General features: G+C 44.8%; 1 protein-coding gene and 1 long non-coding RNA gene across 3 annotated transcripts in view; one reads left to right on the top strand and one right to left on the bottom strand.

Annotated features, from left to right (window-relative positions):
* SHROOM1 (shroom family member 1) overlaps window positions 1-3,283 on the bottom strand; it is a 106,963-nt gene extending 103,680 nt beyond the window's left edge. For both annotated transcript variants that reach the window (XM_089673045.1, XM_089673046.1), the window contains exon 1: window positions 3,101-3,283. The gene's annotated coding sequence lies outside the window, so the exon portion shown is untranslated. The remainder of the gene's footprint in view (window positions 1-3,100) is intronic.
* Window positions 3,126-12,134, top strand: part of LOC149466080 (uncharacterized) — a 43,775-nt gene continuing 34,766 nt past the window's right edge. Inside the window, exon 1 of the long non-coding RNA XR_016312168.1 lies at window positions 3,126-3,313. This is a non-coding gene — a long non-coding RNA (uncharacterized LOC149466080). The remainder of the gene's footprint in view (window positions 3,314-12,134) is intronic.

The raw sequence follows: 12,134 nt of genomic DNA, 5'->3' as shown, positions 1-12,134 counted from the left end.
GGGAAAAAAAGTTGAACGGACAACACCCGGTATGATGTAAATGAGTCTGGAGGGGGTGGCAAACGTTGGACATCAGGAATGGGCACCCCCATAAGTAAAACGAGGAACACCATACATGTCCTTGCCTGTTACAACCTGCTGATCGGCTCACATGTCCGGGGCTACTTCTTGATATAGTGTCAATGGCTTAAGCAGAAAGTACCAAAACATTTGTTCTTCCTGTGCCAAGTAGATGACAGGGATTACATATATTTCTAAAAATTCCTAGAGGGGAATTTATCAAAACTGAAACTGTGATAGGGCAACCAATCAGCTTCTAGCGTTTCATCGCTTACCTGAACAAGTTGAAAATAGAAACTGATTGGTTACTATACACAGCAGCTCCAGTTTTAGTAAATTCCTTATACGTAAGGAATACATAATCCTGTACATTTCGGTCTCTGCTTGCTTACAGGTAGCCTCTTTATAAAACCTGGAGCAGACAACTAGCGCCGTTGCCCATAGCAACCAAGATCTGTTAATCATTTTGTACTTTAATGCAGGCTAGAGAAATAAACACCTGACAAGAAATCTACTTATGAAGAGAAATAAGTGCCCGGCGGGGGCGGACTGACCATTTGGAAACTCGGACTCTGACCGAGGTCAGTAGGGGGCCCCATGAGATGCCCCTGGTACCTTTTTCATAGGCTTTTTTGAGTTTGGGCAAGGACACAGGGGCTCCATGATCCCCTTTTGCCTGGGGGCCCCATGAGTTGTCAGTCCGCCCCTGGTGCCCGGTCATACCAGGTGCGACTTGCCATACGATTCGCCATGCGAGTTTCAAATTGCATGGCAAGTCGCACCCTACTGTCCGCAATTAAAGAGGTCGTATCGATGCGATTTCGACCTGGTTGGAGCTGCACCGATTTCTAAAGTAGCGCATGCACTACTTCAAGTGCGACTTGCATCGACATCTGTGTCTTGCAAGTAACACCTCAAGCCGGAGTGACATCCGACTTTGAAATGGTGTGACTTCACTGAAAGTCACACGATTTCAAAGTCGGATCGATGTGACCGGAGTGTAAAACCCACTTCTATTATGATTTGTGCGCCTTTCAATATGTTGGGTTAGAACTCGGAATCTCACCACCAAGTTATTTTTATATGATTTGTATTACACTCCGGCCACACTGATCTAACTTTGACATTGTGTGACGTTTGCTGAAGTCAAAGTCAGATGGCATTCAGACTTGAGGTGTGACTTGCAAGACGCAGATGTCTATTCAAGTCACACCTGAAGTAGTGCATGCACTACTTTAGAAATCGGTGCGGCTCCGACCAAGTCAGAACCGCACCGATATGACTGCTGTAAGTGCAGGCAATTAGGTGCGACTTGCCATGCAAGTTTCAAATCATATGGCACGTACCGGTTAAAAACGCATAGATGTGAACGTGACCCATAGGAAATCACATGAAATGGACCATAGTGCGTTTCTGCAAAACTGAAAACACACTGAAAAACACATAGTAGTGATCCTAGCCAGATGCAGACCGTACATGGGTCAAATTCCGAATAATTTTCTTTAGAAAATCAGAAATGTTGTATGTTTTGTAAATCGACGGTGCCACCATTGATTTCTAAATTCACCCAACCCTTCAATTTCAAAAGAAATTTCATAGCCAAGGATCTTCTTTTCTTTACAGGTCACAGCGGACTGACCATTTGGAAACTCGGGCACTGCCCGAGGGCCTGGGATCAGTAGGGGGCCCCATGAGATGCCGCTGGTACCTTTTTCATAGGCTTTTTTGAGTTTGGGCAAGGACACAGGGGCCCCATGATCTCCTATTGCCCGGGGCCCCATGAGTTGTCAGTCTGCCCCTGGTCACAGCTCATCCTGGTTTCTTATTTGATTATATTTATCACACGATTCTCCCATCATTGATTAGAAATGTGTTCATTTTTTGATTTCTAAAGTAGCGCATGCACTACTTCAGGTACGACTTGCATAGACATCTGTGTCTTGCAAGTCACACCTCAAGCTGGAATGACATCTGACTTTGAAATCGTGCGACTTCACTGCAAGTCACGCGATTTCAAAGTCGGATTGGTACGACCTAAGTGTAAAACCCACTTCTATGATTCATGCGCCTTTCAGTATAATGGGTTATAACTGATTCTCACCAAGTTATTTTTATATGATTTGTATTACACGCCGGTCACACCGATCCAACTTTGAAATTGTGTGACTTTTGCTGAAGTCACATGATCTCAAGTCAGATGTCATACCGATTAGAGGTGCGATTTGCAAGACATCTGCGCCTTGCAAGACACAGATGTCTATGCAAGTCGCACCTGAAGTAGTGCATGCGCTACTTTAGAAATCGAAAAATGAACACATTTCTAATCAATGATGGGAGAATCGTGTGATAAATATCAAATAAGAAACTAGGATGAGCTGTGACCAGGGGCAGACAGACAACTCATAGTCGCACTTGAAGTAGTGCATGCACTACTTTAGATATCGGTGCGGCTCTGACCAATCGCACCGATATTATTATTATTACTATTATTATACAGTATTTATATAGCACTAAAAGGTATGCTCAGCACTGTACAATAGCAGGGGGACAGAACATGAGACAATACAGTAACAAAACAAAACATGAGGGGTTCAAGGGCCCTGCTCTTTCGAGCTTACAATCTAGGACCGCTTTCAGTGTGGACAATAGGATGCGACTTGCCGTGCGATTTGAAACTCGCATGGCAGGGCAAATCGCATGACAAGTTGCACCCGGTTTGGCCGGGCACTTAAAATCGCAGTTCTTAAGCTGCCTACATAACATATAGGAAATACATCACAATCCCCCCAACTTTTTTCGTGTTTACCAATCAACAGGAACACAAGAATACTATAAAATACAAAGCATGCTCTTTATAACATACCTATACAGCCTGATCAGACCTTGCTGATCAGGACAGAAGAAACTAATACACTTGGAGGGATCACAGCAAACGTCATGAGAAGTAACATGCTGTCTGCCATCAAGCATATCAGTTCACAGCTCCTTGACATTCTTCACTGTTAATAAAAAAGAGTCCTAGCAACAGTTCCCCTCTTACCTGACTTTCAATGAGGATCTATTGAAGATCTGCACACATCCTTCTGGCCCTCATCAGAGCCCCATGGAGGAATAATCAGCACTCAGTGAGATCAGATCAGCCATATGCTGCCTGCTAAGAATCAAATGGCTTCGCCTGGTGGAAGTCCAAACTAAACAGTGTCAGCCCCAGCCTGGGTTTCTGCTATCCTCCACACTACTTCTGACCAGAAAGGTAACTGGCAGGCTTGGGGCTTCTAGACCAATCACAGTGCAGGGGAGGGGCTGGGAGCACAGACCTGAAACTCTGATGTCACACTGGAAACAGTTTAACCTGTGCCAATAACTGGAGGGGAGCAGGCTGTTGTTTGACATGGAATCAGTGCTCAGAAGAAACTGAAACGCTCCAGTCCATCAGGGGTTAATCCCTGGCTGTCACAAGACAAGGCCTGGAAGTGCTCTGGTTACCGATGAGTTAAATCTGTGATGGCTGCAGGAATAACATTCATTTCTTTTGGTTACAGAAAAAAAAAAGAAGCGTAGTTCACTTTTTTATCTTCTGAATTGAATCCTGCTGTTCAGGCTGTTATCTGAGATTAGTTAACTATTAACGCTAATGCAGAAACGCTAAAAAACGCTGAAAAACTCCTGTTTTTAACGTGACTTTACGCAGCTAATGTTGCCGGCGTTATTAAAACACCCCGTGTGTATTGAGCTTTAGAAAGCCGGAGAACTGTGGCTACACTATTGTAACACGTATGTCAGAACACGCTAATAGTATGTCATCAAACAATGTGATAGCCTGTTCACATCTGTGCGTGGTGCTGCAGCACAATTTAAAAAATAGCTCAGGTCCCTTTTTTTTGTCCGCTTTCATGCGTTTGGAGATCCATAGAACGCGCTAATAGGCGTCATCAAACACTGTGATAGCCTGTTCACGTATGTGCATGGTGCTGCAGCACAATTTAGAAAATAGCTCAGGTCCCTTTTTTTTGTCTGCTTTCATGCGTTTGGAGATCCGTAGAACGCGCTAATAGGCGCCATCAAACACTGTTATAGCCTGGTCACGTCTGTGTGTGGTGCTGCAGCACAATTTAGAAAATAGCTCAGGTCCCTTTTTTTTGTCTGCTTTCATGCGTTTGGAGATCCATAGAATGCACTAATAGGCGTCATCAAACACTGTGATAGCCTGTTCACATCTGTGCGTGGTGCTGCAGCACAGTTTAGAAAATAGCTCAGGTCCCTTTTTTTGTCTGCTTTCATGCGTTTGGAGATCCATAGAACGCGCTAATAGGCGTCATCAAACAATGTGATAGCCTGTTCACGTCTGTGTGTGGTGCTGCAGCACAATTTAGAAAATAGCTCAGGTCCCTTTTTTTGTCTGCTTTCATGCGTTTCGAGATCCATAGAATGCGCTAATAGGCGTCATCAAACACTGTGATAGCCTGGTCACGTATGTGCATGGTGCTGCAGCACAATTTAGAAAATAGCTCAGGTCCCTTTTTTTTGTCTGCTTTCATGCGTTTGGAGATCCGTAGAACGCGCTAATAGGCGCCATCAAACACTGTTATAGCCTGGTCACGTCTGTGTGTGGTGCTGCAGCACAATTTAGAAAATAGCTCAGGTCCCTTTTTTTTTGTCTGCTTTCATGCGTTTGGAGATCCATAGAACGCGCTAATAGGCGTCATCAATGTGATAGCCTGTTCACATCTGTGCGTGGTGCTGCAGCACAGTTTAGAAAATAGCTCAGGTCCCTTTTTTTGTCTGCTTTCATGCGTTTGGAGATCCATAGAACGCGCTAATAGGCGTCATCAAACAATGTGATAGCCTGTTCACGTCTGTGTGTGGTGCTGCAGCACAATTTAGAAAATAGCTCAGGTCCCTTTTTTTGTCTGCTTTCATGCGTTTCGAGATCCATAGAATGCGCTAATAGGCGTCATCAAACACTGTGATAGCCTGTTCACGTATGTGCATGGTGCTGCAGCACAATTTAGAAAATAGCTCAGGTCCCTTTTTTTTGTCTGCTTTCATGCGTTTGGAGATCCGTAGAACGCGCTAATAGGCGCCATCAAACACTGTTATAGCCTGGTCACGTCTGTGTGTGGTGCTGCAGCACAATTTAGAAAATAGCTCAGGTCCCTTTTTTTTGTCTGCTTTCATGCGTTTGGAGATCCATAGAACGCGCTAATAGGCGTCATCAAACAATGTGATAGCCTGTTCACATCTGTGCGTGGTGCTGCAGCACAGTTTAGAAAATAGCTCAGGTCCCTTTTTTTTGGTCCACTTTCATGCGTTTGGAGGTCCGTAGCACACGTTAATAGGCGTCATCAAACAATGTGATAGCCTGTTCACGTCTGTGCGTGGTGCTGCAGCATAATTTCGAAAATAGCTCAGGTTCCTTTTTTTTGTCCGCTTTCATGCGTTTGGAGATCCGTAGAATGCGTTAATAGGCATCATCAAACAATATGATAGCCTGTTCACATCTGTGCGTGGTGCTGCAGCACAATTGAGAAAATAGCTCAGGTCCCTTTTTTTTTGTCCGCTTTCATGCGTTTGGAGATCCGTAGAATGCGTTAATAAGCGTCATCAAATAATGTGATAGCCTGTTCACATCTGTGCGTGGTGCTGCAGCACAATTTAGAAAATAGCTCAGGTCCCTTTTTTTTGTCTGCTTTCATGCGTTTGGAGATTCATAGAACACGCTAATAGGCGTCATCAAACACTGTTATAGCCTGTTCACATCTGTGCATGGTGCTGCAGCACAATTTAGAAAAGAGCTCAGTTCCCTTTTTTTTGGTCCGCTTTCATGCGTTTGGAGGTCCGTAGCACACGCTAATAGGCGTCATCAAACAATGTGATAGCCTGTTCACGTCTGTGCGTGGTGCTGCAGCATAATTTAGAAAATAGCTCAGGTCCCTTTTTTTTGTCTGCTTTCATGCGTTTGGAGATCCGTAGAATGCGTTAATAGGCATCATCAAACAATGTGATAGCCTGTTCACATCTGTGCGTGGTGCTGCAGCACAATTTAGAAAATAGCTCAGGTCCCTTTTTTTGTCAGCTTTCATGCGTTTGGAGGTCCATGGAACGCACTAATATGCGTCATCAAACAATATGATAGCCTGTTCACATCTGTGCATGGTGCTGCAGCACAATTTAGAAAAGAGCTCAGGTCCCTTTTTTTTGTCCACTTTCATGCGTTTGGAGGTTTGTAAAAGTCAAAGGAAATGTAACAACAAATGTATAATGCATTTTGCATGTGGTGACAAGCCTAAATATTTTTCAGTGAGCCAATGTGAAAAAAAAACATGACACGTGAAAATGCAAAAAGCATTGCAAAGCTCGGTCAAAAACGTTTAAAACTGTAAATGCAAAAGTATTCTCCCTGGGCTATATTACGCGTATGTGTTTTCTTCCAATGCGTTTTTCTTTGAAATCAATAGAAGTGCAAACAAAACCTGTTGACGCATAATCACTTCATTAACCTGCATTGCCAACACTTTTTTTAATGTGTTGAAATGTGCTTTGTATTGGATGTCAAGGCAGATCATGCTGCGCAAGCACAGCATGTGCTATAGATGCGTTTTCATTTATTTCAAAGGAAAACACATCAAGCAAAAACATGTCCAGGAGGGTTGATTCACATGAACAGTGTGCAGATGGGCTTGTTCACACTAGGAGTGTTACAACTGTTGCGGGCAGTCTTGCCCAGCTCACTCCTAACAAAAGATAATGCAATTTGCCTTGTTTAAAATCAGCTCAGTTCACACCACTGCATCAGTGCATGCTGGTTATGAATAAGCACAACTTTGTGTGAAACGCGTCAACCACTGCTACATTGTGTCCTTTTCATTGGCATGCTGCCATATTCGAAATATTTTTGGAATAAAGGATCATACGGCTTTACGATGATCCTTCTTATCATTTCAGTGCTGAATAAAAAAAAAAAAAGAAATCAGCATGCAATACTTTTTTTCAGCACAGGAGGCCAAGGATAGCAACACAGGAGGTTAACCTGAATTTTTACCACCCCCATCTGCCAATCTACAAGCAGAAATGGCAGCCAACAGAGTCTGTACTTTTGCCGCAGCAATTGTAACTCCTGAGTGCTTCCTGAGTTTGATGGGCCATCCCACCTGTCAGACTCACCCACTGCAAGAACTGAGACAAACACTTACCCCTGGTTAACATATCCGCGTTTCTGCGGGCCGCGTTTTGCGCTGGAACAGGAGCCCATTCATTTGAATGGACTCTCTTGCCCCAGGGCAAACAGGGAAGAAGTCCTTGCACTTTGGAAACCGCAGCCCGCACGGGAACCTCGGTTCCCAGTGTGGTTGCGATTTCCAGTGCGGGCGGCGTGCCATTAGAATTAATGGCATCCTCCCGCGGGTCCGCATTCTTCTGTGTAAATGGTGCGGCTGCACGGTTTTGTTTGCAGATCCGCAGCGGCACCACCTGCACATATGTGAACCTAGCCTTATGGTTTATGGTTGCGGCACAGTATTTCAATACAAAATCCCTCTTGGGATTAAAAAAAGAAAAGAAATAGCCAAAAATAAGAACACGTATTCAAGAGGAAGCATGATTGCCTCCTACTAGCCTGGAAGCCGCTGCTCTACCTCCCTTCAAACAGGGATCCACGGCAGATTGATTTTCAGGCCCCTTTAACATTGGCGGACCAATTGGGTTCCCCTGTCTGATTTTTCAGGCAGACCCATTCGGGCCATTCACTATCCTCTATGGAGTGGCGGGTGTAAACGGACATGTGCCTGTTTACACCCGCCTGCATCTGAACACCCGCCTGCATCTGATCTGCTAAAAACAGCTGGATGGGGGACAGGCGTTCCATTTACATCCGACTGCCCATGAAGGAAGAAAGCAGGCTGTGTCCGTGTCCACTCTGCATAAGCGGAGCAGACATGGACCTGTCATCTGCCTGCTCGGCAGTTACCAGTGGACAGATCCCCAGCTAAGCAGGTAGATCCGCTGGTGGAGTCCACCCCGTGTAAAAGTGGCCTGAGAGGGCAGTAAAGACAGCTGTCCATGTGAAAGGAGAATTGAAGGAAATGTATCTAAGGCCTCGATCACACTTGACTTTATTTTTAACTCTTGCCAAACGGCCCTATAGCATTTGACAGGCGTTAGGGAAGCGTTTTTAACGCTGCTCAAACGCCCTATGCACGGTTTTGAGGCGGTTGATAGGCATTTGCCAAGTGTTAAAACAACACCACAAACTCCTATAATGAAGTTAAAGGATATTAACACTCCGCAACCACCTCGCAACTGCGTCACAACCGCACCGCAAACGCCTGCCAGGCATTTACGGAGCAGCACCATAGACTTAAATGGGAGGCTTCAACTCCACCTGACTCCACACGAGGTGTCAGTTTTGCCGCGACGCTAACGCTTCCGTGTGAACAGCGTTGTGTACTGCCATGTGCAGAATTTTCATAAGCGTTTGAGAAGCGTTAAAAACGCTTCCCAAACGCCTGTCTGACGCCTGCTGACAAAGCTAGTGTGAACGTAGCCTAACTGTGGAGAGATTTCTTCTCATTTCCTTTTGTGCCTACAGGACAGGAAGTGATGGGATATTCAATGAACAGGACACAAAACGCAAAAAAAGCAAAAGTCCCAGTTTTAACCATTCTAAATAGGAAAAAAGTTTTGTCTTTAGTTATACTTTTAGGGCTGTTTCACACCACAGCACAAGCATTATTATTATACAGGATTTATATAGCGCCAACAGTTTGTGCAGTGCTTTACAAAATGAAGGTAGACATTACAGTTACAATACAATTTGGTACAAGAGGAAACAGAGGGCCCTGCTCGTTAGAGCTTACAATCTAGGTGGAAGGATTGAGTGATACAAAAGGTATGACATCTGTGCCGAGATGCATTACAGTGTGTTACTGTGACGCGTTGATGCACATTCCCTTAATGCTTGTTATGTCTAGGGGATGATGAATTAGATGATTTACTTACCTTATTCCTCACTCCCCCAACAGCTGACACTCTTCAACACTGCCAGGATTCGGATGGGCCCCAGATGTCCCCACATACTTGATGACATTGGAAGAAACAGCAGCTAGGAAAAGTGGCTCTGGGGGAACTGGTTTTAGAGAGAGGAGGGAGCCTTCCAGAGATGCCTTTTGGTGCGCTTTTGGGTTGCCTGACTCCTAGTATGCACCTGTAAACATGGCCATGTGACTCAAAAAAGGACCAAAAAGGCATATGCCATGCGTTTTTGGTGTGCTTTCCATTGATTTCAATGGGAGATGCATTTTTGGTGAGTTTTCTTAAACATGGCATCAAAGATGCAGTGTACTGGTGTGAAGCGTTCCACATGATTTAAAGGAAATATTTTGATTGCATTTTTCTTGTGATTTTAGCAGGGTAAAAGCGCGGCAAAAATGCATACAGTAAGTGTTTCACCTCATTGTAGTCTCCTAAACCAGGGGTCTACAGCCTTTCAAAAAAAAAAAAGGCCAGTTTACTGTCTTTCAGACTTTATCAGGACCAGACTGTGGCCACTGAGAGTAGAAATTGTCCTGGCGGCAGTGGGAGTAAACAGTGTATCTGTGTTATTTATTTATTTCAGGTACTTATATAGCGCCATCAATTTCCGCAGCACTTTACATATATAATGTACATTCACATCAGTCCCTAACCCTCAAGGGGCGTACAATCTAAGGTAACAGTGGGAGGAATAGTACCCCATCATTGGTATTCATAGGAGGAACAGTTCTTCATCATTGGCATTCGTAGGAGGGATAGTGCCAGGACACCCTATGACTAAGAGCACCTGCTCGAAACGCATCAGAGTCGGGCTGTAGCTGTTTTGACGCCTTACCGCCGGCACCACAAGGGGTCCCGGCGGCAGCTTGCAATCGGTCAGTAATCTATTTTATTTGCTTTCTTGCTGTATACATACCCATTGTGTGGAATAAACATCCTAAGGCAATATTGCACTACTGGCCTCCTCTGTTGTTTCTTTCTGAGCTCCTGTGGGAGCCAGGTACATCCGCAGAGTGGTTACCATTTGGGAAGGCTAAGTGCAAACCGTGGGATAGCGAAGGAGGCATTGACAAGATCTGACCAGACCTTTTTGATGAGATGTCTGATGTCTGATGTCCTTATTATATCATACAAATGCGCAAAAAGGTTGCGTATCTGGTGAGTGCTCAATCTACACTTTAATTGTCTCACCTTATCCACAATCTGTGTCTTTTGGATACCAGAAGATCATTTGAGATCTCGTTCACACCTGCACTCTGGACTTATGTTTTAGACACAGTGTTTCTTTCACGTTTATATTGGCCACATATTCTAGTGGCACATACATAGATGCACAGTGTCACTTTATATATTTGTGTGCACTTTCTTACATGTTTATATATGTATTTATTTATTGGTTTTAACAGCGCTGCACGTTTATGTTTTTTATCTGTTTTAGAGGTCTTATATGGTGCCTTTTGTGTACAGATGCTGTAATCTGGGAATTGATAGACTGGAAGGCGCTCACTTTATATGTTTTAGTACCCCATCATTGGTATTCATAGGAGGAACAGTTCTTCATCATTGGCATTCGTAGGAGGGATAGTGCCTGATCGTTGGTATACTCAGGTAGAATAGTGCCCCAACATTGGTGTCAGTGGGAGGAGTAGTGCCCCATCATTGGTGTCAGTGGGAGGAATGGTGCCCCATCATTGGTGTCAGTGGGAGGAATGGTGCCCCATCATTAGTGTCAGTGGGAGGAATAGTCCCCAATCATTGGTATCAGTTGGAAGAATAGTGCCCATCATTGGTATAATTGGGAGGAAAAAGGCCCCTTCCTTGATATCAGTGGGAAAAATACTGCCCCAGCATTGGTGTCAGTGGGAGGAATAGCGTCTCATCATTGGTGTTAGTGGGAGGAATAGTGCCCCATCATTGGTGTCAATGGGAGAAATAGTGCCCCAACGTTGATATCAGTAGGAGGAATACCTCTCCATCACTGGTATCAGTGGGAGGAATAGCGGCCCTTTGTTGGTGTCAATGGGAAGAATACTATCCCATCATTGGTATTAGTGCGAGAAATAGTGCCCCTTTGTTGGTGTCAATGGGAGAAATAGTGTCCCATCATTGGTATCATTGAGAGGAATAGTGCCCCATCCTTGGTGTCAGTGGGAGGAAGGGATCCCCAATATTGATGTCAGTGGGAGAAATACCTCTCCATCACTGGTGTCAGTGGGAGGAATAGTGTCCCATCATTGGTGTCAGTGGGAGGAACAGTGCCCCGACATTGGTGTCAGTGGGAGTAATAATGTCCAATTGTTGGTGTCATTGGGAGGAATAGCGCCCCAACATTGATGTCAGTGGGAGGAATACTTCCCCATCATTGGTATCAATAGGGGAGTAGTGTCCCATCATTGGTGTCAGTGGGAGGAATAGTGTCCTATCATTGGTGTCAATGGGAGGAATGGTGTCCTATCATTAGTGTCAGTGGGAGAAGTAGTGTCCCATCATCGGTGTCAGTGGCAGTAATAGTATTCCATCATTGGTGTCAGTGGGAGGAGTAGTGTCCCATCATCTGTTTCAGTGTGAGGAATAGTGTCCCATCATTGGTGTCAATGGGAGTAATAGTGTCCCATCATTACTGTCGGTGGGAGGAGTAGTATCCCATCATCGGTGTCAGTGGGAGGAATAGTGTCCCATCATTGGTGTCAATGGGAGGAATAGTGTCCCATCATTAGTGTCAGTGGGAGAAGTAGTGTCCCATCATCGGTGTCAGTGGCAGTAATAGTATTCCATCATTGGTGTCAGTGGGAGGAGTAGTGTCCCATCATCTGTTTCAGTGTGAGGAATAGTGTCCCATCATTGGTGTCAATGGGAGTAATAGTGTCCCATCATTACTGTCGGTGGGAGGAGTAGTATCCCATCATCGGTGTCAGTGGGAGGAATAGTGTCCCATCATTGGTGTCAATGGTTGGAATAGTGCCCCAACGTTGATATCAGTAGGAGGAATACCTCTCCATCACTGGTATCAGTGGGAGGAATAGCGGCCCTTTGTTGGTGTCAAT

The sequence above is a fragment of the Staurois parvus genome, unplaced genomic scaffold, assembly GCF_062004578.1.
Source record: "Staurois parvus isolate SC_StPar_1 unplaced genomic scaffold, SC_StPar_1.0 ptg000133l, whole genome shotgun sequence".
Lineage (NCBI taxonomy): Eukaryota > Metazoa > Chordata > Amphibia > Anura > Ranidae > Staurois > Staurois parvus.
This window is presented reverse-complemented; position numbering and strand designations above follow the sequence as displayed.